Source organism: Pithys albifrons, chromosome 7 (genome assembly GCF_047495875.1).
Source record: "Pithys albifrons albifrons isolate INPA30051 chromosome 7, PitAlb_v1, whole genome shotgun sequence".
NCBI lineage: Eukaryota > Metazoa > Chordata > Aves > Passeriformes > Thamnophilidae > Pithys > Pithys albifrons.
Genome location: NC_092464.1, coordinates 60,559,195 through 60,585,228, shown reverse-complemented (window position 1 = coordinate 60,585,228; position 26,034 = coordinate 60,559,195). Strand labels below are relative to the sequence as shown.

General features: G+C 50.8%; 1 protein-coding gene across 1 annotated transcript in view; it reads left to right on the top strand.

The window, feature by feature from the left end:
* Nucleotides 1-26,034, top strand: part of LOC139673810 (zinc finger protein 850-like) — a 1,066,517-nt gene that overhangs the window by 170,609 nt on the left and 869,874 nt on the right. The window lies entirely within an intron of this gene.

Here is a 26,034-nt window from a genome sequence, read left to right as displayed (position 1 = left end):
GACAGTAATGCAAAGACCCATCAGGTCCAGCCCCATAGAAAAGGAAAGTGATATTTCTTATGCTGTGGGTGCAGAAGGCAGTAGGTGTTGGGTTGTTCCTCAGAACACTCAAGCAGATCTAATCAATGCAGCCACGAGCCAAGGCAAACACTGAGCAGAGTGAGGGGCAGTGAGTGGGGGCCTGACACACAGAAGGAGCAAATTGCTGGGGGAGGAACTGCCTTTCCTGTGCCAGGACCAGGGCATATCTCACTGCAGGAAAAGCCCCAGGCCAGCCCCAGCACATTGAAGGCCACGGGCACAACTCAGAGTGACTTGGTGGCACCTCTGCCAGGGAGAGCCTGAAACCCCAAATGCATCTTGGCAGCAGCAGGTCCTGCCAGTCCATGGCCAGGAGCCCTCCCTTGCCAGCCCAGCCTGGTGGGCAGCACTGCAGAGCTGCTGGTTAAGGGTGTTCTTTCTTGCTGGGCTCTGCAAAGCCACTTCTGCTACAGGAGCCTCATGGGGAAGCAATTGGGCCCCAGTAACTTGGAGACAAGATATTAATCAAAACCTGCTCTTGCTGTTGCCAAACCCCTCTGAAATGATTGGGGTAATAAAACCCCCTAACACTGCATGTTTGGTGTTAGAAAGGAAGGCATCACTTTATTCCCATTGCTCTGTGTGTGTGTCCAACAGAAATCCTTTCACACAGACACCAATGCATCACTTTTTCACCTATTTATAAATTTTTAGGAAACAAAGAAATCAATGTTCATTGGTTCTAAATGACACAATTTTATTGAACTAATTTTGAATTAATATTGAATTAATTTTTATCATCTATTGGTTATGGACTTCTCCCTATCTATGCTAATTAGTCCATATTTTTAGTCTTTTTCTCTTGGTTGGTACTTTCCATCACATCTACTAAGTCCTTGTTAGCCATCTTCTTTATCTACTGATTTCTGCAAATGTCCTTGTGGTCCATAAATTCTGCATTCCAGATGTCCAACATCAACAGTACATCTTTCTATCCCAGGCTTTGTTCATCAAAGCATATCAAGGTTCACTTAACAAAACTTAGAGAATTAGTACTTTTCCCAAGCTGTGTTCTCACAGTGGTGGGTTAAATTCTGCTGAGTGCTGGCTGAAAGAGATTTAAGGCCCAACACACAACTTGTCTTTAACTCAAGAAGTTCATTAAAAGGCTATTTAAAAGTATTATAAAATTAGAAAAAATTATATCATTTCCTACAATCTAAGCACAGACCTAAGCGTGGCAGAGGAAAGGGGAGACCCAGGCCAAGGAGATATGGCTGGAATGTGATGGTTGTGAGGTCACTTCCACTGCAGCAGCCTGGGTGGCCCTCAGGAGACATTCTGGCCAGGGAGCATTGTGAGGTCATCCAGCACATCAGGGAACCCACACAACAGAAATTCCATCCTTGGGGAGCTGAAAGAGTGGGGCAGGTGGGAGAGCCCCCCATGTTCTGATTCTGGGGGCAGCTCTGTCACACAACCCCACCAACCCTGGCAGGCAGGAAGGCAGCCTGGGCTCGTGGCCACCCTGCTCTGCACTGGCCCTGCTACTGGAGAAAAGTCTTTTCCTCATCTCCAGGCTGAACATTCCCTGTTTCCCCCAACACCCCTTGTCTTTCATCCTCTTCACATGCCAGCTCAGCCAAACCTTCCTTTCCTTAAAAAACAAAGTCCCCACATCTAACTTTTTTCTTTGCAGACTGTCCTTGCTGTCACCTCCTGGCAGTGGCTTCATGGCCCCTGTCACAGCCAGCCCTGGCCCTGCACTGACCCAGCTCTGCTGCCCCACAGATGCTGCATCAGGAAGGGAAGGTCCATGGGGGAGGGAAATGCACAGGGACTCATCCTGGAAGGGACCTCAGGAGGTTTCTGGGCCAAACCAAAGCACAGTGAGTGGGGAAATGGACACAAGGCTGGGCTGTTTGTGTGCTCTGTCATGTCAGGAGAAGATGTGGAGCTGCAGAGACACCCAGACAATGTGAATCCTTCAAGAGATGATCTCAGACAGCGGCTCCCAGGCCTCTGTCAGTCACTGGTTACTCTGGTTTGATGGTTACTGGTGGTTACACCCACTCATACCCACCAATGTTCTGTGCACACACACCAGTCTCACCAGTGTCTGGGCCCTCAAAGAACATAAGACCTGATGATTTGTGGCTTCCAGTCCAGTGGCAGGCACTTGGATCTCCCTCCATACCCAGAGCACAGAGATCTCTTGTTCCAGGAAATTCCTGGCAATGGAGGGATTAGGAAAATGGAACAGCCAGTGGAGTCAGTTGCAGGGCATGGCCAGGGAAAGGCACTGACCAGTCACCTCTTTAAACATGTTCAGCTTCTTTCATCCATTTTTTGCACTATTTCCTCATGCCTGTTCCTCCACAAATCTCTTTGGTCATTTCCTGGACATCCCATGGCAAGTCTTGTACAGTCCCTAAATGGACTTTCTGACTGCCCATCCTGAGACTCTGTACCTGACTGAGAAAACCCCCAACCTCAGCTGCAATGTCATCCTGGGTGGCTGTCACTGATCACTTGGGGAGCCTTTCATGTAGAGATATTGGAAATCTCTATTAGTTCCTTTGTAACTTTTGAGTTTTGAAAGGCTCCTCCAAAGTCATTGAAATTCATGTCCCTAAAAGGACTGTTTTTCCAGTTTCATAAAGTGTTGGGAATTAGGTCACATTAAAATGCCAACATGGTGCATGTCAGTATATGCAACCCTGTGGAGAAGGATTTGGGCATATAAGAATAAAAGACTAATAAACTGTTTGGATTGGAAGAGACCTAAACCAGACACTAGTCCAAGGACCTTTGCATTAGCCACGGACACCTTCCACAAGTTCAGGCTGTACAAAATTCTCAAACTTGGACAGATCCAGGGATGGAGTTTTCAGTTACTTAATAAGCTGGCCCAGGTTCCTGCCACCCTCAGCACAAAATATTTCTTCCTGACATCCAATGGAAATCTCCCCTCGTTCAGTTCCAGTTCCTGTGCCTTGTTTTGCCAATACAACCCTTGGCAGAAAATGTCACTGTGTCTCTCCTGCACTAAGAGCACTACATTTTCATGGCTAAACATCTTGGAGAGGGACCAGAAACATCCCATGGAGGGGTTTGGAGGCCTCAAGCACAAGTCCTGGACCCAGTGGTGTGGAGACTGAGGAGATGTTTGAGAGGGCTGAAGGGCAGTTAAAGGGCAAATGGGGAGGTCCAGACTGCACACAAGGAGAAAGGAATTTCTGCCCAAGGGCAGTGCTGTGGTGCAACACATCCCCCTGAAAGAGTCTGGATCAGTCCAAGGCTTTGTGTTCCAAGGCAGAGCCAGGGAGGAGGGAGAGATGTCAGTGCAGGAAGGGGCCAGCGAGGTGGGGCAGCCGGGGAATGCCGACAGCCTGCAGGGAAAGGGGCAGGGCATGGACACCGTAGGACAGCCTGGGCTGGAGAGGAGACAGGGATGTGCAGAGGCCGAACGGCCCCAAGAGAGCCAAGTTGTGCAGGCCTTTGGCCATGGCTGCTGTGTGTGCCCCTGATGGCATGAGGAGACAAGTGAGCCTTGCAGCCCTGGGGCCTCATTGCCTCCTTGTCCCTGCTCAGCAGCCTGGGAGGTGCCACCCCTTCCTCCTGTCCCTGCTATTCCACATCCCACACCCCAGTGCCCAAGGAAGTGCCCTGGGGAATGAGGGAGAGACAGGATCTCCCTTCCCAGGGCCTGGGTGTCAGGGCTGTGACCTTTGGGTTAATGAAATGCTTCTTACTTTCCTCAGCATCAGAGTGACCTTTCTTTCCTAGTCCATATTTGTCATCATTGTCTCTTTGTTTTCTGACTGGAATCTGGGGACACTTTCTCAGTTATGTCCCTCAGAGGGACCCATTAACAACAAAAGAAACTTTAAAGTTTCATTCTGACTTTGGTTTCTCATGAGGTTCCTGCACCTTTCCTCATGATCTGATGTTCAGGGACTGAGCACCAAACCCCCAGAGAGCCATTAAATGCCCTGGGCTGTTGCTGTGCTGCTGAGCTGGGCCAGGCTCCTGGCACACAGGGAGCTCCTGGCAAGCGGGCAGCGCTGCAGAGAGACAGCTCTGCCCAGGAGCAGCTCCTGTGCACAGCCCAGCAGGGCTCAGGGCACTGCCTGCACACACCGAGGGCAGAAAAGCAGGGCAGAGAGAGGTTACACACAGTCTGGGGTGTGAGGAAAGTTGAGAGGAAGATCCACAGAAGAGGAGTCTTTCCAGGCTTTCAGAAGGTAAGTCCGCATGAAGGGCAATGTATGTGCAGTTTGTAGGAATATCTCCCAACGCTGGCACGTCCCACAGCCTAGGGGGTCTCTAATGTGGGATATCACAGTTTTTCTGGTGCTGAAGAGGAGGACAGGCTGCAAAGCAGGGACTCTCTGCTGCACCATCCCAGGGACATCCCAGCAGGGTTCCCTCCTCCCAGGATGGCTGTAGGGTTTGAACCCTGGCTGTGCCACCCAGGCTGTCCCAAACTGTCCTGCAGAGCAGGTCCTGCACCCCAGGGTGCTGTGCCAGGGCAGGAGCTCTGCCACGTGCCATCGGCAGCTCTCAGCTGGTCTGGGGAGCTCCCTCAGTGCTGGGAGAGAGGCTGTGGGTGGAAAGAGCAAACCCTGGCAGGGCAGGGCAGGGCAGGGCAGAGCAGGTTTATTCAGCTATCAAGTTAGAGTTTCATAGGTGAGGACTTCTTACAGAAGCAGAGCACTCAGGGATATTTTCCAGGGGATACTTCAAGGGGAAGGTGAAAGCAGGGATTTCTATCAGGCTCTCAAGCCACATGCCTGGTGGTTTGAGTAGCAGAGGGAACACTGAGGAGCTGAACAGGAGCTGAGAGCAACTACCTAGCATTGCTGGTGTCTGGGAGGTTGCACATCTGGATCAGGGTGACAATGTCCTGAGTGCTGTCTCGGTTTGAGGGGAAAAACCAAAATGTTTTACCCACAAGCAGGGGAGGGGCCTCCTCCACAATAATCACACCACTCTTTATCAAATTTAAGAAAAGGAATTTTAATACAAGAAGGATAACTGCTATATATATATATATATATATGTAAACAGACTAGTGCAACCCACTTCCCCAACACCATAAGAGAAAAAAAAAAAAAAAAAACAACAACAAAACCCAGCAGGTTTTCCTCTGGGAGAAAAGGTTATACTTAAGTGTCCTTGTCACAGCCCGGCTGGCTGCAGAGTGAGTTTCAGTCCCTCTCCAGCGAAACAGACGAGCAGTGGGCTTTCAGATGGACTCAGTCTCTTCCCCCTGGGTTCCCCGTCCAAGAAGCAGAAAGGTACGAGCAACCAGCAGCAAATCCAAGGCAGGCAGCAGCACGGCAGGAAAAAGTAGTCCGAAGTAGGCAGCGGCAAGACAGCCAGGGAAAACCCCAGCAGTAACCAGCAGGGCAGCCCCCACTCCCCCGTTCCGCCGAGCCAAGACTGAGGAGACTATCCAAAAAAAAAACCAAAAGAGACAAACCTGCCCCCACCCCAGCGATCACAGTTAACTGCTTCTTTTGTTAACTGCTGGCCTGGGCAGTTAAGTGGCAGGGGAGAGAATTTACATAATAATCCCAAACTACAACATTATTCACCCCTAAATTCTCTTCCATGCCAATACTCTACATTAAACTTAAATTTTCTTTCAAATAATTAAGTGTTTACAAATACAGTAATATGAGTCGTTTACCCAGAGATAAGTTCCCCTTGAGGTACACATCGTGTCTCTCCATCTTCCTGCATCACCCACCAGGTGGAACCAGATCCTTGAGCAAAGACAACCCCACAAATGGGTTTGCCTTTGCCTGAGGCAGGGTTGATCCAGACTGTTTTCCCTAGCATACCTCTCAGGTGTATTACAGGGACTTTGTCTCCATCTACAGTGTGAAGGGGTTCTGATTGGGCAGGGCCGGCTCGATTGACAGAGCCTCTAGTGTTGACTAGCCATGTAGCCTTTGCTAAGTGTTGATCCCAGTGTTTGAAAGTCCCTCCACCCAACGCCTTCAAAGTGGTTTTCAACAGTCCATTACACCGCTCAACTTTCCCGGCAGCTGGTGCATGGTAGGGGATATGATACACCCACTCAATGCCATGTTCTCTCGCCCAGGTAGCAACTAAGCTGTTTTTGAAATGAGTTCCATTATCTGACTCAATTCGTTCTGGGGTGCCATGTCGCCACAGCACTTGTTTTTCCAGGCCTAGGATGGTGTTCCGAGCAGTGGCGTGAGGCACTGGGTGTGTCTCCAGCCACCCTGTGGTTGCTTCCACCATGGTGAGCACATAGCGCTTGCCTTGGCGGGTCTGTGGCAGTGTGATGTAGTCAACCTGCCAGGCCTCCCCGTACTTATACTTATCCCAGCGTCCACCATACCACAGGGGCTTCACTCTCTTAGCCTGCTTAATGGCAGCACATGTCTCGCAGTCGTGGATAACCTGAGAGATAATGTCCATGGTTAAATCCACCCCTCGGTCTCGTGCCCATTTATAAGTGGCATCTCTGCCCTGATGGCCCGAGGCATCATGGGCCCATCGAGCCAAGAACAGCTCTCCCTTGTGCTGCCAGTCCAGATCTGTCTGTGATACTTTCACTTGCGCAGCTCGGTCTGCCTGTTGGTTGTTGAGATGTTCCTCATTGGCCCGATTTTTGGGCACGTGTGTGTCTACGTGGCGGACTCTCACAATCAGCTTCTCTATTCGGGTGGCAATATCTTGCCATATATCGGCAGCCCAGATGGGTTTTCCTCTGCGTTTCCAATTGGTTTTCTTCCATCGGTCTAACCATCCCCAGAGAGCATTGGCCACCATCCATGAGTCGGTGTAGAGGTAAAGCTTTGGCCATTTCTCTCGTTCAGCAATGTCCAGGGCCAACTGCACGGCTTTAAGCTCTGCAAACTGACTCGACCCACCTTCTCCTTCAGTAGCTTCTGCAACTTGTCATGTGGGACTCCATACAGCTGCTTTCCATTTGCGATTAGTCCCTACAATGCGACAGGAGCCATCGGTGAAGAGGGCGTAGCGTATTTCCTCTTTTGGCAATTGATTGTATGGTGGAGCTTCTTCCGCACGTGTCACCTGCTCTTCCTCTTCATCTGCTAGACCAAAATTTTCACCTTCAGGCCAGTTTGTGATGATTTCCAGGATCCCAGGGCGATTTGATTTTCCTATACGGGCGCGCTGCGTAATCAGGGCAATCCACTTGCTCCAGGTAGCATCAGTGGCGTGATGTGTAGAGGCAGCCTGTCCTGACAACATCCACTTCAGCACTGGTAGTCGAGGTGCCAGAAACAGCTGTGCTTCTGTGCCAATCACCTCTGAGGCGGCTTGAACTCCTTCATAGGCGGCTAGGATCTCTTTCTCTGTGGGGGTATAGTTGGCTTCAGATCCTCTGTAGCCTCGGCTCCAGAATCCAAGTGGTCGGCCTCGAGTCTCACCAGGCACCTTCTGCCAAAGGCTCCAAGACAGGCCATTATTCCCGGCGGCGGAGTAGAGCATGTTCTGTATGTCTGGTCCTGTCCTGACTGGTCCAAGGGCTACAGCCTGAGCAATCTCATGCTTAATCTGGTCAAAGGCTTGTTGCTGCTCAGGGCCCCAGTGGAAATCATTCTTCTTACGGGTTACCAAGTAGAGAGGGCTTACGATCTGACTGTATGCTGGGATATGCATCCTCCAGAACCCTATGGCACCCAGGAAGGCTTGTGTTTCCTTTTTGCTGGTAGGTGGAGACATTGCTGTGATCTTATTGATGACTTCTGTTGGAATCTGACGGCGTCCATCCTGCCACTTCACTCCCAGGAACTGGATCTCTTGGGCTGGTCCCTTAACCTTACTCCGTTTGATGGCAAAGCCAGCTCCCAAAAGGATCTGGATGATTTTCTCTCCTTTCTGAAAAACCTCTTCTGCTGTGTCCCCCCACACAATGATGTCATCAATGTATTGCAGGTGTTCTGGAGCCTCACCCTTCTCCAGTGCAGTCTGGATCAGTCCATGACAGATGGTGGGACTGTGTTTCCACCCCTGGGGTAGTCGGTTCCAGGTGTACTGCACGCCCCTCCAGGTAAAAGCAAACTGTGGCCTGCACTCTGGTGCCAGAGGAATGGAGAAGAACGCATTAGCAATGTCAATAGTGGCATACCACTTTGCTGCCCTGGACTCCAGTTCATACTGGAGCTCCAGCATGTCCGGCACAGCGGCACTCAGCGGTGGGGTAACTTCATTCAAGCCACAATAGTCCACAGTCAATCTCCATTCTCCATCAGACTTATGCACAGGCCAGATGGGGCTGTTGAAGGGTGAGTGGGTTTTGCTGACCACCCCTTGGCTCTCCAGTTCACGGATCATCTTATGGATGGGGATCACAGCATCACGGTTCGTTCGGTATTGCCGACGGTGCACTGTCGTGGTGGCAATTGGCACTTGCTGTTCCTCAACTTTCAACAGTCCAACAGCAGAAGGACTTTCTGAGAGACCTGGCAATGAGTTCAATTGTTCAATCCCTTCTGTCTGTACAGTGGCTATTCCAAAAGCCCATCTATGCCCCTTTGGGTCCTTAAAATATCCATTCCTGAGGTAGTCAATGCCCAGGATACATGGGGCGGCTGGACCAGTCACAATGGGGTGTTTCTGCCAATCTCTCCCTGTCAAGCTCACTTCAGCTTCTAGCACAGTCAACTCTTGAGATCCCCCTGTCACCCCAGAAATAGAAATAGTTTCTGAGCCCACATGTCCTGATGGCATTAATGTGCATTGAGCGCCAGTATCAACCAAAGCCTTATACTTTTGTGGGTCTGATGTACCAGGCCATCGAATCCACACAGTCCAATAGACACGGTTGTCCCGTGCCTCTACCTGGCTAGAGGCAGGGCCCCTCTAACACTGATCCTGGTCATAGCGGTCAGAACCTTTTCTCGATGAGTACACCTGGGAGGTGCCCTCCTGTGGGTCAGATTCTTGCCCGTGGGAAACTGGGACTGCACTTACTCTCACTGACCTTCTTCCATTCTCCTTCAGTTCTTGTACTCGGGCTGCAAGGGCACGGGTGGGTTTCCCATCCCACCGTCCCATGTCTTCTCCATGTTTGGCCAGGAAGTACCACATCTCAGTTCGTGAGGTCTGTCCACTTCCTCTGGCTGGGGGGCGTCTGGCTCTGACTTCAGAGGTTCTCATTCGCACTGGTGCCACTTGGAGACTTTCCCTAATTTCCTCTCTGATCGCTTTTACCTCTGCAGGCAGCGTCTTGAGACTCTCAACCAATGTCTCTACAGCAGAAATACGGGCCTGCATTGGGCTGTGGGTCATGCTTTCATATATCCGGAGCTTATTTGCTACAGCGCCCACTGTTTCATGGTTCTCTTCCCTATACATGGATGCCAGGAAATCGGTGTATTCAGCTGGCCCCGAGCGTGAAAGGTTCCACCACATATGTCGTGTGCATCTGACCTTGTCAGGGTCATTATTGGCTTGCCCACCTCTTCCAAAAAGCACGTCCATCATTGCCATCTCCCTCAGACGTAAAATTCCTTCTTCCATCGTCTTCCAAGTCTTCCTAATATGATGTTCCTGCAGGATTTCTCTATAAACAAACTTCTCTCTTACACTCGTTAGAAGTCGTGCCCAGAGTGAAAGGGGCTTTGATTCCCTCACGAACACCTGTTCAATAGCCACGTCCTGGGCCAGAGCCCCCAAAAACCTGGCTTCAGCACCATCCAGTTGTAAGGTTTCACCCATAAGGTCCCAAACTCAGATCAACCAAGTCAGGATGGGCTCACCCGGGTGTCGAGCAATGTCTTTCCGCAAACTACGGAGATTATCAAATGACAATGTCTCAGTGATGATCTCAGGCTCTGGGTCTGCTTGCTGTGGAGGTGCAGCAGCCCCCTCATCGTCTGCTGGATGGTCTAATTTGGTCTTATATTTCCTTTTCTGAATAGGGGCAACTTCCATAGGCTTGGCCTGTCCTCCTGGTTTAGCCTCATCCTTTTCTCCCTTCACTGTGGCATCAGGGGTTTTATTCTCTTCCTTTTCCCCATTCACTGTGGCATCAGGGGTTTTATTCTCTCGCTTTTCCCCCTTCACTGGGCTAGGTTTCTGAATGCATTCTGGAAAAACTCTGGCCCTACCTTCAAACATTCTGTAAGCTGCAGGGATACAACCCTGCAGAAAAACCATAAAGAACAAGATATCTCTGGCATCCAGGGAGAATTTAAACATCTCAAAAGCTGTTGTAGCAGACTTGAATGGGGAATGGACAAAGGGTTGGGAGAAGAGATTCCCCTTTGTTCCTTCCCAAGGGTCCGTACTATTATCACTGAATCCCCAGAGGTAGCAGCTTAGGTTGCGGCAGGAAAACAGCCTGGAGAGCACCACCCACATGACATCCAAAGGCATCGAATTCATGGCACCATAAATCCAGAGTAAGAACTCAATAATAATTGCGGCTATTTGAGTTTTACTCATTGATTTGTTGATAAGACTTAAACCTGCCGCTCCTTTTGGCATGAATTTGTACCAACAAAAAGCCAATATATTATACAGGATGGTCCTGATGAACCCTAAGCTCAAGACCCACATGGTGCCACAAAATAGCAGTTATCCTTCTTTGTTTACAAGCCCCACACGTTGGGCGCCAAGAAATGTCTCGGTTTGAGGGGAAAAACCAAAATGTTTTACCCACAAGCAGGGGAGGGGCCTCCTCCACAATAATCACACCACTCTTTATCAAATTTAAGAAAAGGAATTTTAATACAAGAAGGATAACTGCTATATATATATATATATATGTAAACAGACTAGTGCAACCCACTTCACCAACACCATAAGAGAAAAAAAAAAAAAAAAAACAACAACAAAACCCAGCAGGTTTTCCTCCGGGAGAAAAGGTTATACTTAATTGTCCTTGTCACAGCCCGGCTGGCTGCAGAGTGAGTTTCAGTCCCTCTCCAGCGAAACAGACGAGCAGTGAGCTTTCAGATGGACTCAGTCTCTTCCCCCTGTGTTCCCCGTCCAAGAAGCAGAAAAGGTACGAGCAACCAGCAGCAAATCCAAGGCAGGTAGCAACAGCAGCGCGGCACGAAAAGTAGTCCGAGGTGGGCAGCGGCAAGACAGCCAGGAAAAAAACCCCAGCAGTAACCAGCAGAGCAGCCTGCCTCCTTCGAGCCCCCACTCCCCCGTTCCGCCGAGCCAAGACTCCCGAGAAATCCAAAAAAAAAAGAAACCAAAAGAGACAAACCTGCCCCCACCCCAGCCATCAACAGTTAACTGCTTCTTTAGTTAACCGCTGGCCTGGGCAGTTAAGTGGCAGGGGAGAGAATTTACATAATAATCCCAAACTACAACATGGGCCTAAATTTGGGCTCTGAAGTCTGGACTAGGCCGAAGCTGTCAGCTGACTTGAGCTGGGCTGAGCTAAAAGCTGACCTCTTCTAGCCAGTAATTTTGTATTCCATACCACATTATGACATCATCTCCAGGGAAGTAGGAACCGGTGTGGGAGTGGTTAAGGCTGTCACTTCTCAGCCCTCCTCTTGGGAGGACGCACGATGCTGTCCCAGGGGGGATGGAGAGGACCAGGCCCATCACTGGCTCACAGGGTATCTCAGGAAAGTAAAATGTGTTGTTCTGTGTCTCTCCTTTCTGCTTGAGTTTGTCTCCCTGGGGAATAAGGTTTTTCTTAAGTAATGTGTAGTTAGGACAGTAGAATTTGTGTGTTTGTTATGAAGTTGACGTGGGGAACTTGTTGTTGCAGACTTGTGTGAGTGAATATTTGTACTCTCTTCTAATTGTCTCTTCCTTTCTGTGAAAAATATATGTAGATTTAGTATAAATGCAGTTTGAAGTGGTTTTTTTTCCTTTCCCCTCTCTTTTCCTCCCTTTCCCGGGTGTTAGGAGGGAGGCTTTTCTCTCTGTGCTTGGGGGGGTTGGCAGTTGCTTATCTCAAACCAAGACAGTCAATGGTGCCGAAACCCGGGAGCGATGGAGGACCTTGGCAGGTGTCCCAGAATCTTGGCAGGCTTCCCGGGAGGATTATTGTAGAAACACAGATTGATAACTGCCTTGTTTAGGTACACCCAGAACAGAAAATGTAAACAACTCTCCCTTACTGCTGAATGCTCGTTTTCACTGTTTCACTGTCTTTGTGAGTTCAAACAGCTCGACTGGTGCCTGCTGTGACTGTAGCCACTGCAGAAAAGAGAGGCCCATGTAAGCTGTTCATGTGTGGCAAGACACGGCTGTTTGAGTTGAATCCCTGAGGACTCATCATGTGAATGCTGATGTGCCCAGGAGCTGATGAGGAGCATCTCACCTGGACTGGCATGGGGAGGAGTTGTTCCTGGCTCAATGGGGCCATGGTGCCTCAGGCCACCTGTAGGTGGATAAAGTCGAGGGGTGGATTTAACCGTGAACACTGTTCCTAAGGTTATCCATAGTTGTGAAGCGTGTTTGCCATTGTGAGACCCCCAGTGAATGGGGAAAAGAGGAGCTGCGGAACCCCCTGCAGAGAACCCGACAGATGCGGCGCCTGGAACCAGCGCCCGCAGTGCTGAGCGACCCGCAGGAACCAGAGCTGTCACTGGCGGGGCTGCCGCCAGGGCTGCGAGCGAGCCGGGGGAGGCTGCGAGCCGTGAGAAGCTGTGAGCCGTGAGAGGCTGTGAGCCGTGAGAGGCCACGAGCTGTGAGAGGCCACGAGCTGTGAGAGGCTGTGAGCTGTGAGAGGCTGCGAGCCATGAGAGGCTGTGAGCTGTGAGAGGCTGTGAGCCGTGAGAGGCCACGAGCCATGAGAGGCCGTGAGCCGTGAGAGGCCATGAGCCGTGAGAGGCCGTGAGCCGTGAGAGGCCACGAGCCATGAGAGGCTACGAGCCGTGAGACGCTGCCAGCCATGAGAGGCCGTGAGCTGTGAGAGGCTGCGAGCCGTGAGAGGCTGCGAGCCGGGGGAGGCCACGAGCCATGAGAGGCTGTGAGCTGTAAGAGGCCACAAGCCGTGAGAGGCTGTGAGCCATGATAGGCCATGAGCTGTGAGAGGCCACGAGCCGTGTGAGGCCATGAGCCATGAGAGGCCACGAGCCATGAGAGGCCGTGAGCTGTGAGAGGCCGTGAGCCGTGAGAGGCTGCGAGCCATGAGAGGCTGCAAGCCCAGCCAGGGCTGCGAGCGAGCCAGGGCTGCGAGCCGCCGGGGCTGCTTCTGCCTCTGCTGCTTGCTTGTGCTGCTGTTGGGGCTGCTTCCGAGGCTGCCAAAGCTGTTGGGACTGCTGCTAAGGGGGATGGGTCACATGGTGAACTGTAGTACTGCTGTGTGACCGAGGAGAAAGACATGAAGAGAAGCCTGCGTAAGCTGTTGATGTGTGGTGGGACACTGCCGTTTGAGTTGAATCTTTGAAAACCCGTCGTGTGAGTGCTGATGTGCCCAAGAGCCGAGCCAATGAAGAACATCACATCCTGGACTGGCTGGGGGAGGGTTGTTCCTGGCTCAATGGGCCTATGATGCCTCAGACCACCTGTAGGTGGATGAGGGCAAGGGGTGGATCTGACTGTGAACACTATTCTAACCCCAGTGGGAAATTAAAGACTCCTGAAGAGAGGATGGTGACCCTGGTGAAAGACATGAATCATCAGATAAGATGACCTGAGTTGAACTGCTTTGTTCCCATCTGAAATATCTACCCAATCCTAATGGACTCTTAGACACATTATGGAGGGGTGGGAAACAGCCCTGGAAAAATAAGGAGTGTTTAAGCATGAGAACCTAAGATATGAGTGACATAATATGGTATGGAATAAGGGGTGGAGAATGTTATGGGTTCCCCTAGGTGGGCCTAAATTTGGGCTCTGAAGTGTGGACTAGGCCGAAGCTGTCAGCTGACTTGAGCTGGGCTGAGCTAACAGCTGACCTCTTCTAGCCAGTAATTTTGTATTCCATACCACATTATGACATCATCTCCAGGGAAGTAGGAACCAGTGTGGGAGTGGTTAAGGCAGTCGCTTCTCAGCCCTCCTCTTGGGAGGACGCACGATGCTGTCCCAGGGGGGATGGAGAGGACCAGGCCCACCACTGGCTCACAGGGTATCTCAGGAAAGTAAAATGTGTTGTTCTGGGTCTCTCCTTTCTGCTTGAGTTTGTCTCCCTGGGGAATAAGCTTCTTCTTAAGTAACGTGTAGTTAGGACAGTAAAGTTTGTGTGTTCGTTAAGAAGTGAGGACTTTGTTGTGTGTTGCAGACTTGTGTGAGTGTATATTTGTACTTTCTTCTAATTGTCTCTTCCTTTCTGTAAAAATATATGTAGTTTTAGTATAAATGCAGTTTGAAGTGTTTTTTTTCTTTCCCCTCTCTTTTCCTCCCTTTCCCTGGTGTTAGGAGGGAGGCTTTTCTCTCTGTGCTTGGGGAGGTTGGCAGTTGCTTATCTCAAACCGACACATATGTGAGCTGTTTAATACTGGTAATAATATTAACTAATACTGTTGGCACACTGTGGGGTTCGTGGATTCTGGTGTGTCATCCTGGTGTAAGAGAAAAGAAACTTTAGGTGATATTATATTGAAATGTGTCCTGAGACATCCAGTTCCTGAGCAGCAGGTGATGTGAGAGGATTTGGGCAGGTTCCTGGGGCAATTATCACCTCTCATCACCTGGGACTTCACACCTCAACAGATAATCAACCCTGGCCAACTGACCCGTCACCTGATGGAAGGTGCCCTGCCTGCCCCAGTGAAAACCAGCAGCTTCTCACCCTGTCCTGGGGCCTGGCCTGTGCCTGTAGAGCCACAGTTGAGTACCCTCAGAAGACTGTAGGGGAGGCAGGGACCCAAACTGCATTGGAGGGCACTGTGGCTGAAACACAGACTCAAATGACAACTACAGTAATTGCCCCAGAAGTGAAAAGAAAAGGATGGGTAAGGTGAGTGACAGGTCTGAATCATCGATTAGTAAGGGAGGAAGAAGAAGAAGAAGAAGGAGAATCACAAGAAGAAGGAGAATCAGGAGAGGAGGGGGAAGATCAAGAAGCCAGTTCTACTGCAAAGAAATGTCAAGGAGTGAGACAAATCTAAGAGGAAACGAAAGTCACCCAATCCCTGAGCTCATTAGAACATCAGGACTTGTGAAAAGATTCCAGCTGCCAGCCAGGTGAGTAGATCCCCTCCTGGCTGCTTTGATGCCATGATAAGAGAGCTGATAGTGAGCAACTGGAAGGTCATGTCGCCCAAAAACTGTGATCCCTTGCTAGAGAAGGGAAAATTGAAAGAGGAGTTGTAAAAAAAGGAGAAATTTGCAGTCTCTGGAGATGGCTCTTCTCCAGAGTGAGGGCAAGAGATCCATTTAAGGGATATCTTGTGAACTCTTCAGGAAATTGGAGCACTGCAGAAAAAGGTATCCACTGTTTGAGAGAATTAACAGCGTTGGGAATCACCTGTAGTAATCTAAGAAGTGATAACACCCCTAAAGATCCAGAGGATGTTCCTTGCCCAAAGGGCATGAGGAGGGAGATGGTTCAAAGCACCCCTGCATCACATTCCAACAGCCTGGCAGCACTGTGTTCCCTCCAGGGGGATACACCAGCTCTAGAGGTGGCATCCTCCTGGCTCTGAAATGTAGAAGAAACTCTGGGCACTTCCTCATCCCCATGGCCCAGCAGCTCAGCTCTCAGGGGCAGTCCAGGAGATCAGATCCCTGCCCCAGCCAGAGGGAAAGGGAAAGTGGTGATCAATGGAGCAATGGTGTTGTGCACCTCATGTGCTTCTTGTGGGGTTTATTGTTATAGTTCCAGCTTTTATTGCTGCTGTTGTTGTCATGGGTAGCAGCAGTGTGTTCACTGAGGGTAACACAGAACACTCACCAGATCATTTTCCCTGTTTCCTGCTGTAGCCCCTGCAGTTACAGGGCTCTGTTTGCTGGTTCACATGCAGATTTAGAGCCCCTGGAGAACAAGCAAACAAGGAGCCTCTATAGAGTCTATTCCTTGGCATGTTCTTGAGAGTGACTTTGCAAAAAGCCCTAAGACTGCATGTCCTGAGCTAAGGAGAAGCCCTTTCCTGATGGAGCTGCTGTTGTGGAGCCCAGCTGTGTCCCAGCAGTGCCCATGGCCTGTCCCTGCCTGTGAGCCCAGGATGGACATGCAGCAGGTCTGTGTCCCAGCTGGCAGAGGACCAAGGCCTTAGTCCAGCCCAGGGGCTCTGCAGGAGAGTGTACAAGTGGAAAGAGAGCAGGTCAGCAAAGGCCCAGTGCTGGTGCTCCCTGGCAGTGCTGCTGTGCTGGGACTCTTTGCCCTTCTCTGCACACATGGAACTGCCCAGTAGGTGCCTGAAAGTCTCAAAGCAAAACCCCTTACCAGCCAGGCAGGCCTATTGCAAGAGAGTTTGTTTAAAAATAGAGATAGTACAATTACTCAAGTACAGATTTAAAAGAGTGAAATTAATGAAAATAAAAAATTAATTAGATGAGATGATGAATAAAAAGATTAATTGAGCACAACATTATGACAAAATGAACCCACTGACCACCAAGGAAAACCTGGGAAGGCAAACTGAGCCTGTCATGAGTTTTATTGTGAACACTGTACAGAAGAAAACTGGCAGGTTCTTGCTGCTGAAAAACATCCAGTCATCATTTTCCTCAGGGCATCCTGGAGCTCCTGGTTCCTCAGGCTGTAGATGAGGGGGTTCAGTACTGAAGGCACCACTGAGTACAGAACTGACAGTGCCAGATCCAGGGACGGGGAGGAGATGGAGAGAGGCTTCAGGTAGGCAAACATGGAAGTGCTGACAAACAGAGAGACCACGGCCAGGTGAGGGAGGCACGTGGAAAAGGCTTTGTGCCGTCCCTGCTCAGAGGGGATCCTCAGCACAGCCCTGAAGATCTGCACATAGGAGAAGACTATGAAAATGAAACAACCAAACACTAAAGAGACACTAACCACAAGAAGCCCAACTTCCCTGAGGTAGGAGTGTGAGCAGGAGAGCTTGAGGATCTGTGGGACTTCACAGAAGAACTGGCGCAGGGCATTGCCCTGGCACAGGGGCAGGGAAAATGTATTGACTGTGTGCAGCAGAGCATTGAGAAAGCCACTGGCCCAGGCAGCTGCTGCCATGTGGGCACAAGCTCTGCTGCCCAGGAGGGTCCCGTAGTGCAGGGGTTTGCAGATGGCAACGTAGCGGTCGTAGCACATGATGGTGAGGAGGGAAAACTCTGTCACGATGAAGAAGACAAAGAAAAAGACCTGTGCAGCACATCCCATGAAGGAGATGGTTGTGGTGTCCCAGAGGGAGTTGTGAATGGCTTTGGGGACAGTGGTGCAGATGGAGCCCAGGTCTGTGAGGGACAGGTTGAGCAGGAAGAAGTGCATGGGGGTGTGCAGGTGGTGGTCGCAGGCTACGGCGCTGATGATGAGGCCGTTGCCCAGGAGGGCAGCCAGGTTGATGCCCAGGAAGAGACACAAGTGCAGGAGCTGCAGCTGCCACGTGTCTGCCAATGGCAGGAGGAGGAACTGGCTGATGAAGCTGCTGTTGGGCATTTACTGCTTCTGGAGGTGGGGCACTGTCCAAGGAGGAAATAACAGTTACAAATCAGATGAGATATTTCTCAAAGAGTCACAACCATTTCCCAATACCCTGTTCCCTTCTGCTCGCAGTCCCCACTTTTCCTTTTCCAGGAAACTTTCCTTCATATCCATGGCTGGAGCCCTGCTTGGTGCTCCCTACATTTCCCATGAGGAGCAGCCCCTCTGCCCACTGGCTGTGAGGGTCAGCCCTGCTCTGCTCCAGGTGGGTCATGGCCATGGTGGGGGCAGGGCCCATCCTGGTGTTCAGCTGTGTCAGATGAAACTGCTCCTGAAGCAAAAGTTCTCACGGGCATCTGCACTCCCAATTTTGAGAATATTTCAGAATCCCAGAAGACAGTTTCAGAGGTTTGGGTGTTTTGTTTCTGACTCCCCTCATCTTCCCTGTGGAGTTTTCCTGGATGGCAGAACCCCTCAGCATTTGTGCTGCCCTGAGGAAGAGCAGAGCAGGGCTTCCTGAACAGGACAATGCCTGTGGCTTAGTGCAGAGTGAGGGGAGCTGCTCTGTCCCTCTGCCTTGTTCCAGCCACCCTGGACTTGGGCCTTCCTCAGACAGAGAGTGATCACACTCCCATTTTTGTCTGAAATGCCACCAGACACTGTTGAGAGCAGAGAGATCCATCACAGACCACTCAATGTCTCAGCCTGGCTGAAGGTCTCAAGGACACACATGGCTCATCACACCAACTCAACAGCATTTCCTGGGATGAGCACAGCATCTCTGCCCCTCTGCACTGGGGATTTCAGATAACACAATTGTGCTATGAAGGTGATTTGCATTCTTGAGGGCAGCTCCCAGCTTGGAAGGACATCTCAGAGAAGAGCCAAGTGTCCTGACAATGGGGTTTGATTCTGGAAAACACATCTCATTTTCCAGGCACACAGAATTCACTACTGACAGCCCCAGAGGTCAGAGGAAAATTGGAATGTCTCATTCCCAGGGACCCACCTGCCTGAGAGGGATCACAGGATCAGTGATTGACTCTGTAGCTTGAACTCCCATTCCCAGTGAACCTGACTGAGAGAAGGAGGAAACAACCCCAGCAACATGAGCAAGTTGAGGAAAAAGGAAATGCACACTGAGGGTCCGGCTGGGAGAACCCAGAGCAGAACCAGGTGGGCACTCAGGGCAGTGTCACCCTGAGCCAGCTGTGCCACCTCCCAGACACCAACAATGCCAGGTAGTTGTTGTCAGCCCTTCTTCAGCTCCTCAGTGTTCCCTCTGCTACTCAAACCACCAGGCATGTGGCTTGAGAGCCTGATAGAAATCCCTCCTTTCACCTTCTCCTTGAAGTATCCCCTGGAAAATATCCCTGAGTGCTCTGGTTCTGTAAGAAGTACTCACCTATGAAACTCTAACTTGATAGCTGAACAAACCTGCCCTGTCCTGCCCTGCCCTGCCAGGGTTTGCTCTTTCCATCCACAGCCTCTCTCCCAGCACAGAGGGAGCTCCCCAGACCAGCTGAGAGCTGCCTCTGGCAGGTGGCAGAGCTCCTGCCCTGACACAGCACCCTGGGGTGCAGGACCCTGCTCTGCAGGACAGTTTGGGACAGCCTGGGTGGCAGAGCCAGGGTTCAAACCCTACAGCCATCCCTGGGAGAAGGGAACCCTGCTGGGATATCCCTGGGATGGTGCAGCAGAGAGTCTCTGCTTTGCAGCACGTCCTCAACTTCAGCACCAGAGAAACTGTGATATCCTACATTAGAGACCCCCCAGGCTGTGGGATGTGCCAGCGTTGGGAGATCTTCCCACAAACTGCACATACATTGCCCTTCATGCAGCCTTACCTTCTGAAAGCCTGGAAAGATTCCTCTTCTGTGGATCTTCCTCTTAAATTTCCTCACACCCCAGACTGTGTGTAACCTCTCTCTGCCCTGCTTTTCTGCCCTCGGTGTGTGCAGGCAGTGCCCTGAGCCCTGCTGGGCTGTGCACAGGAGCTGCTCTGGGGGGTTTGGTGCTCAGTCCCTGAACATCAGACCCTGAGGAAAGGTGCAGGAACCTCTTGAGAACCCAAAGTCAGAATCAAACTTTAAAGTTTCTTTTGCTGTTAATGGGTCCCTCTGAGGGACATAACTGAGAAAGTGTCCCCAGATTCCAGTTAGAAAACAGAGAGACAATGATGACAAATATGGACTAGGAAAGAAAGGTCACTCTGATGCTGAGGAAAGTAAAAAGCATTTCATTAACCCAAAGGTCACAGCCGTGACCCCCAGCCTCTGGGAAGGGAGATCCTCTCCCTCCCTCATTGCTCTGAGCTCTTCCTGGGGCACTGGGATGTGGGATGTGGAATACCAGGGTCAGGAGGATGGAGTGGCACCTCCCAGGCTGCTGAGTAGGGACAAGGAGGCAATGAGGCCCCAGGGCTGCAAGGCTCACTTGTCTCCTCATGCCATCAGGGGCACACACAGCAGCCATGGCCAAAGGCCTGCACAACTTGGCTCTCTTGGGGCCTTTCAGCTTCTGCACATCCCTGTCTCCTCTCCAGCCCAGGCTGTCCTATGGTGTCCATGCCCTGCCCCTTTCCCTGCAGGCTGTCGGCATCCCCCGGCTGCCCCACCTCGCTGGCCCCTTCCTGCACTGACATCTCTCCCTCCTCCCTGGCTCTGCCTTGGCACACAAAGCCTTGGACTGATCCAGACTCCTTCAGGGGGATGTGTTGCACCACAGCACTGCCCTTTGGCAGAAATTCCTTTCTCCTTGTGTGCAGTCTGGACCTCCCCAGCTGCCTTTCAAGGCCTCTCAGGCTTCTCCGGTTCTTTCCTCAGTCTCCACACCACTCGGCCCAGGGCTTGGAGGCTTCCAAACCCCTTCATACGATATCTCTGGTATTTAGCCATGAAAATGTTGTGCTCTTAGTGCAGGAGAGACACAGTGACACTTTCTGCCAAAGGTTGTATTGGCAGAACAAGGCACAGGAACTGGAACTGAATGAGGGGAGATTTCCATTGGATGTCAGGAAGAAATATTTTGTGATGAGGGTGGCAGGAACCTGGGCCAGGTTACAAAGTAATGGAAACCCCATTCTTGGAGCTGCCCAAGGTTTGGAATTTTGTACAGCCTAAACTTGTGGAAGGTGTCCCTGAGTAATTGAAGTGCACTTTGACTAGTGGCTATTTTATGTCTCTTACAACCCAAACAGTTTATTATTCTTTTTTCCTATATCCCCAACTCCTTCTCCAAAGGGCTGCAAATACCTACATGCACCATGTTGGCATTTTAAAGTGACCTAATCCCCAACACTTTATGAAAATGGAAAAAAAGGCCTTTTAGGGACATGTGAAGAAGATGGAAAAGCTTGCCCAAATGTCTTAAAAGCAGAACTTTTACTGTTGTATAAATGCATGTCACAACATGGATTCTTTTGTTCTCTTTTGCCTAGTCACTGTCCTCTTCCCAAAATCCCACAAGATAACCGTTACCTCGGCACTCAGGAATGCATGTAGTGTCCTGGAGGAAGCTTCAAGTTTTCTTATTGGTTCTTATTTACTCTTTTGTCTGGGTTGTTATCCCTGGATTTCTACTGGTAATAGTCCAAATCCCCCCTTGCTCACTATTGGTGGTATTTTGAGTCCCCCAAAACCTTTATATACCCCTACCCTTTATCAATAAACTCTCTCTCTCATTCCTCTCCTGTGGTCTCTGTGTGGCTCTTTTTGGGCTCCTTGTAGACCTTGTGGTGGGGGACAGAGTGGGAGCACATTCCCTCCAGGTAACAGGCTGACTCCCGGCCCCTGGAGTCCCTCTCAGCCATTGCATCCCTTTCTATGGGGCTGGACCTGGTGGGTCTTTCTGCAATACTGCCTTTAATTTCCCTTTTGGAAGGTGTATATTTTCCCCTGTTGGGAGAGGTTTGGCCTCAAGTCTCTATGCACAACACACCATCCAGGAGCTGACAGGTTGGCCAAGATCACTGCAACCTTGAGCCAGCCATGAGGCAGGTAAACAACCTCGAAGCCCAGGAAAAGCACAGCCTCGGTGGCACCAGCCCCGTGCTGCCTCCTCGTGCACACAGCCCTCCCACCAATCAGAGCAGCCTGCCGCCTCGTGGACAGAGCCTCTTGCCCTATCCCAAGCTGTTATTGTCCACATGTTCACCCCTAGAAGTTATATTAACCCACTAATTCCCTAATACAGTTGAACGTTCCTGCTGCTATTACTTGGTGTACGGCTCTATCTCTATGAGAACACGCACGTGCAACCAGAAGCCCGAACCAGGGGTCGCATCGGGGTGGGTGGCGAGGGCACGCAAAGCCTCTCGCAATGCCAACCTTCCCCAACATTCCCCAGCTGGGTCAAGATGCTGGGGTCTGTCACAGCTGCCTGAAGTAACTCAGAATCATAGAGTGTCCTGAGTTTCAGGGACCTTAAAAGATCATCTGGGTACAACCTCAGTGACATGGACATGCACAACTTCCACTAGACTAAGTTGCCCAGAGCTCTGCCCAGCCTGGTCTTGAACACTAGAGATGGAGCAACCACAGCTTCTCTGGGAAACCTGTGCCAGACTCTCAGCACCCTCACAGGGAAGAATTTCTTCCTAATACCTCATCTAAACTTACTCTTTGTCAGTGTGAAGCCATTGCCTATTTTCCTGTCACTCCAGGCCCTGGTAAACAGTCTCTCTCCATCTTTCTTGTTGTCTTGTTTCAGGTTCTGGAAGGTCACAATCAGGTCACCCCAAAGATTCTCTTCTCCCAGCCGAACAATCCCAGCTCTCCCAGCCTTTCCTCACAGCAGAGCTGCTCCATCCCTCTGATCATCCTGGTGCTTCATCTGGACTCACTCCAACAGGTCCAAGTCCTTCCTGTGCTGGGACCACAGAGCTGGAGGCAGCTCTGCAGGTGGGGTCTCACCTGAGAGGGCAGAGGGGCAGAATCCCCCTCCCCTGCTGCCCAGGCTGCTTTGGAGGCAGCCCAGGACACCACTGGTCACCCCTTGCCTTGGTGACCAAAGATCCAGTAACACATCCCCCCTGGAAAGACCTTCTATTACCTGGGTCAGGAATATTTCTCCCATGCATTCCAGGAGTCTCCTGCAGTGCCCAGAGCCCTCCTTGCTGCTTTCCCAGGAGGTGTTCAGAGGATTGAATTCCCTCAGCAGGACAAGGGCCTGTGAGCTCGATGCCTCCTGTGAGGTCCAAGTGAGACCATTCCCACCTATTTCATTCCTAAACCAGAGTCACACATCCTGTACCCTGGAGGGGATGGAAAGGAAAAGTGATTTGATGATTTAGGGAGTCTTACAGGAAGCCACTGTAACAGATGTGTGAGATGAGTGCAAAGCTGATCATCCAAACCCCAGGGGTGTCACTGACACTGGTCACTGCTCCCCTGTGTCAGGTGAGAGAGCTCCACCTCAGAAACCTGAGGGAACTCCTTGTGTGAGGTGGGGCAGGGGCAGTGATGGGCAGGAAGGGTTCAACTGGGGCACTGGGAACTTTCCTAGGCTGAAATGTATCAAAAAATCATCCAGAGGGAAACAAATGTTAAGCTCTTAATATTCTTTTTAGTTCTCCTCCTTGTGTTACAGGGACACAAATACCTGATGCTCTTATGTAGGTTCCCTGGACCCTCTGCCCAAGATCCATCTGCAGCTCCAAAGGGCTCCTGATGTCCTGCAGGTCCTTTGTGACAGCTGCCAGTGCCAGGCAAGGACCTCAAATACACCTGAGCCTCCAGCAGCACTGGGTACTGATGGTCAGTCAGTGCAGCTCAGACTGAAAACCAAACAATATTCATCAATATCTTGATTTTTCAATAACATCTTTTTATCATTTGAAATGATTTGATATTTCAGTGAAATGTCAATACAATTTCTGCCATGTCAGAATGTGAATTTTCAGGATGTGTGTTGATTGCAGGAGAGGATTTATCAGAATCATAGAGGTGATGAGTCATTGCATCATAGAATCACTTGGGTTGGAAAAGCCCTCCAAGGTCACCGAGTCCAACCATAACCCAGCACTGCCAAGTCCACCAATGTCCCCAGGTCCACATCCCAGGTCCCTGGGAGCGTTTCACTGACAACAAGGAGAATTTTGGGTGGGCACCTTTACACACACAGATATTGTTGTGTTCACACATCTCTGCCTGTGTTTGTGTGTGTGAATTGACTGTGATGTGAATGTTGTTATTGTGAATCTATAACTGAGTCACTGTTGAGATTGCAGCAAATTCTGTGTAATCCCTTGATAACTGTTACATTGGTCAATGATTAAGTGCTATTAATCCCTTTTCCCCCTTTTGTATGCAAACCCTTTGCTTTCTGACCCTCTTCCATCCCGAGTCTCTGTGTAAATCATCCCCTTTCCTTCAAAAATATATGGGCTTTTTGAGGTTCACTTTGAAAGTTTCCTTCTTACTTAAACTACCAAGCTCCATTTACTACAGGTCTTCAAGACTTGAAGACAAATAAAAGAAGAGAAATAATTTTTTCTTCTGTGTTTTAATGAGCCCCACTGTGATTGGAGATGAGTCCATGATTGTCAGGAAGTGAGAGAAGATTGAAAAAGTGGCTCAAGAAGTTGTTGTAGTTTGGGATTATTATGTAAATTCTCTCCCCTGCCACTAACTGCCCATGCCAGCAGTTAACAAAAGAAGCAGTTAACTACTGATCACTTGAATCGGGGCAGGTTTGTCTCTTTTGTTTTTTGGGGACATCTTTCTTTTCTTAGCTCGGTGGAAGGCAGGAGCGGTGGCTGCCGAGGAGAGAAGTGGCTCTGCTGTCACTGCTGGGGCTTCTGGCTGAGCTGCTGCTTTTCTCCTCGCCGTGGCTGTTTCTCCCGGTTCCTGCGTCTGGGATCCCGGCCTCTGTTGCAGTCTGACCACCGCCTGCACTGACCACCGCCTGCACCATCACAGCCTGCCCGCCCTGGCTGGGGCAGTGACCCAAGGAGAGAGAGAGGTTTGCTGCTGCTTTTGCAGGACACGTGGTGGTTCCCCACTTTCATCTTTCTTTTTCCTTCATCTGGGACAAGAGACACAGAGTTCATCTGAGAGCTAACCACTCGTCTGTCTCGCTGGAGAGGGACTGGGAACTACTGGGAACTCACTGCGCAGCCAGCCGGACTGACATTTGACACTGCTTAAGTATAACTTTCCTCCTGGAGGAAAACCTGCTGGGTTTTGGTTTTGTTTTTTTTTTTCTTTCTCTTGTGGTGTTGGGGAAGCGGTTTGCATTAGTCTGTTTATATATAGCAGTTAAGAACAGTTATCCTTCTGTTAAAATTCCTTTTTTCTTAAATTTGATAAAGAGTGGCGTGATTATTGTAGAGAAGGCCCCTCCCCCGCTTGTGAGTAAACATTTTGGTTTTTTTCTCTTCAAACCAAGACAATTCACCATCCCTGGAGGTTTTTAAACTGAGCTTGGCCGTGGCACTGAGTGCCATGATCTGGTAAAGGGACTGGAGGTGGACCAAGGATTGGACTTGATGATCTGGGAGGTCTTTTCCAGCCCAATGGATTCTATGATTCTGTGATTCCATGATTCTATGAAAATGCCTTGAGCAAAACAATGCAGCCAAATTGCCTCTGGGAAAATGTTTCAGCCAAATTGCCTTGGGCAAAACACTTTGGCCAAAACACCTCAGCCAAAAGGCCTCAGAGGAGAAGCCTCAGTCAAAAGGCTCAGGGTGCCTCCAGGCCCCATTTTCTCTCCTGTTCTTCAGGACATCTCTGGTGCCCAGGCTGTGTCCCAGAGCCCTGTGCTCACACAGCCCAGCACACTCCCAGGACACCCCTTGCCCTTCCCACACTGCACAGCCCGGCCTCTGCCCTTCAGTGACATTAAATGCATACAGTTCACTCAAGCTTAACAGAAACCATGTTTTCCGTTGTCTCTTCTCTTTGTTCCTCCAACCAGACAGATCTTTTCCCCACTCAGCATCTCTGCCAGCCCTACTCCGCTCAGGACCCTCCCCAGACCTTCCCGGCCCCTCTGCAGGCCCTGGAGCTGCCCCAGGGCTGGCTGAGTGGCGGGGCCAGGCTGGAGGAGCCCTGGGGGGCTGTGGCAGGGCTGTGCTGCAGCCTCTGGCAGGGCTGAGGGCTGAAGGGGGCAGGATGGCACCCAGGGGGTACAGCTCCAAGGGCCAGGCTCCTGGGCATGACAGGAGCTGTCGTCTTGTGGCACAGCCCAGCTCTGGGGCCACACTTGCCACGGGAGGTGCCAGGAGCTGCAGGGCTGCTGCTCTTGCCTTGCAGTGTCTCTGGCACACAGTCAGAGCAAGGAAGACCCCAAAACAGCAAAGGATGGTGGGACAGCTCCTCTCTGACAGCCCCAGAGGGGCCGTGGAGCCGCTGCCCCGGGGAGCTCGCTCAGGCACCTTCAGAGCCTGCTCTGCCCTGGGGGCAAATGGTGTGGGCAAATGGGAGAAGTGGGGGCAGGACAGGAGAGATGGGCTTGAGGCAAAGGGTCTCCACGGCCCTCCAGAGCCCCCCATGGCCTCCCAAGCCCTCCAAGAGCACCCC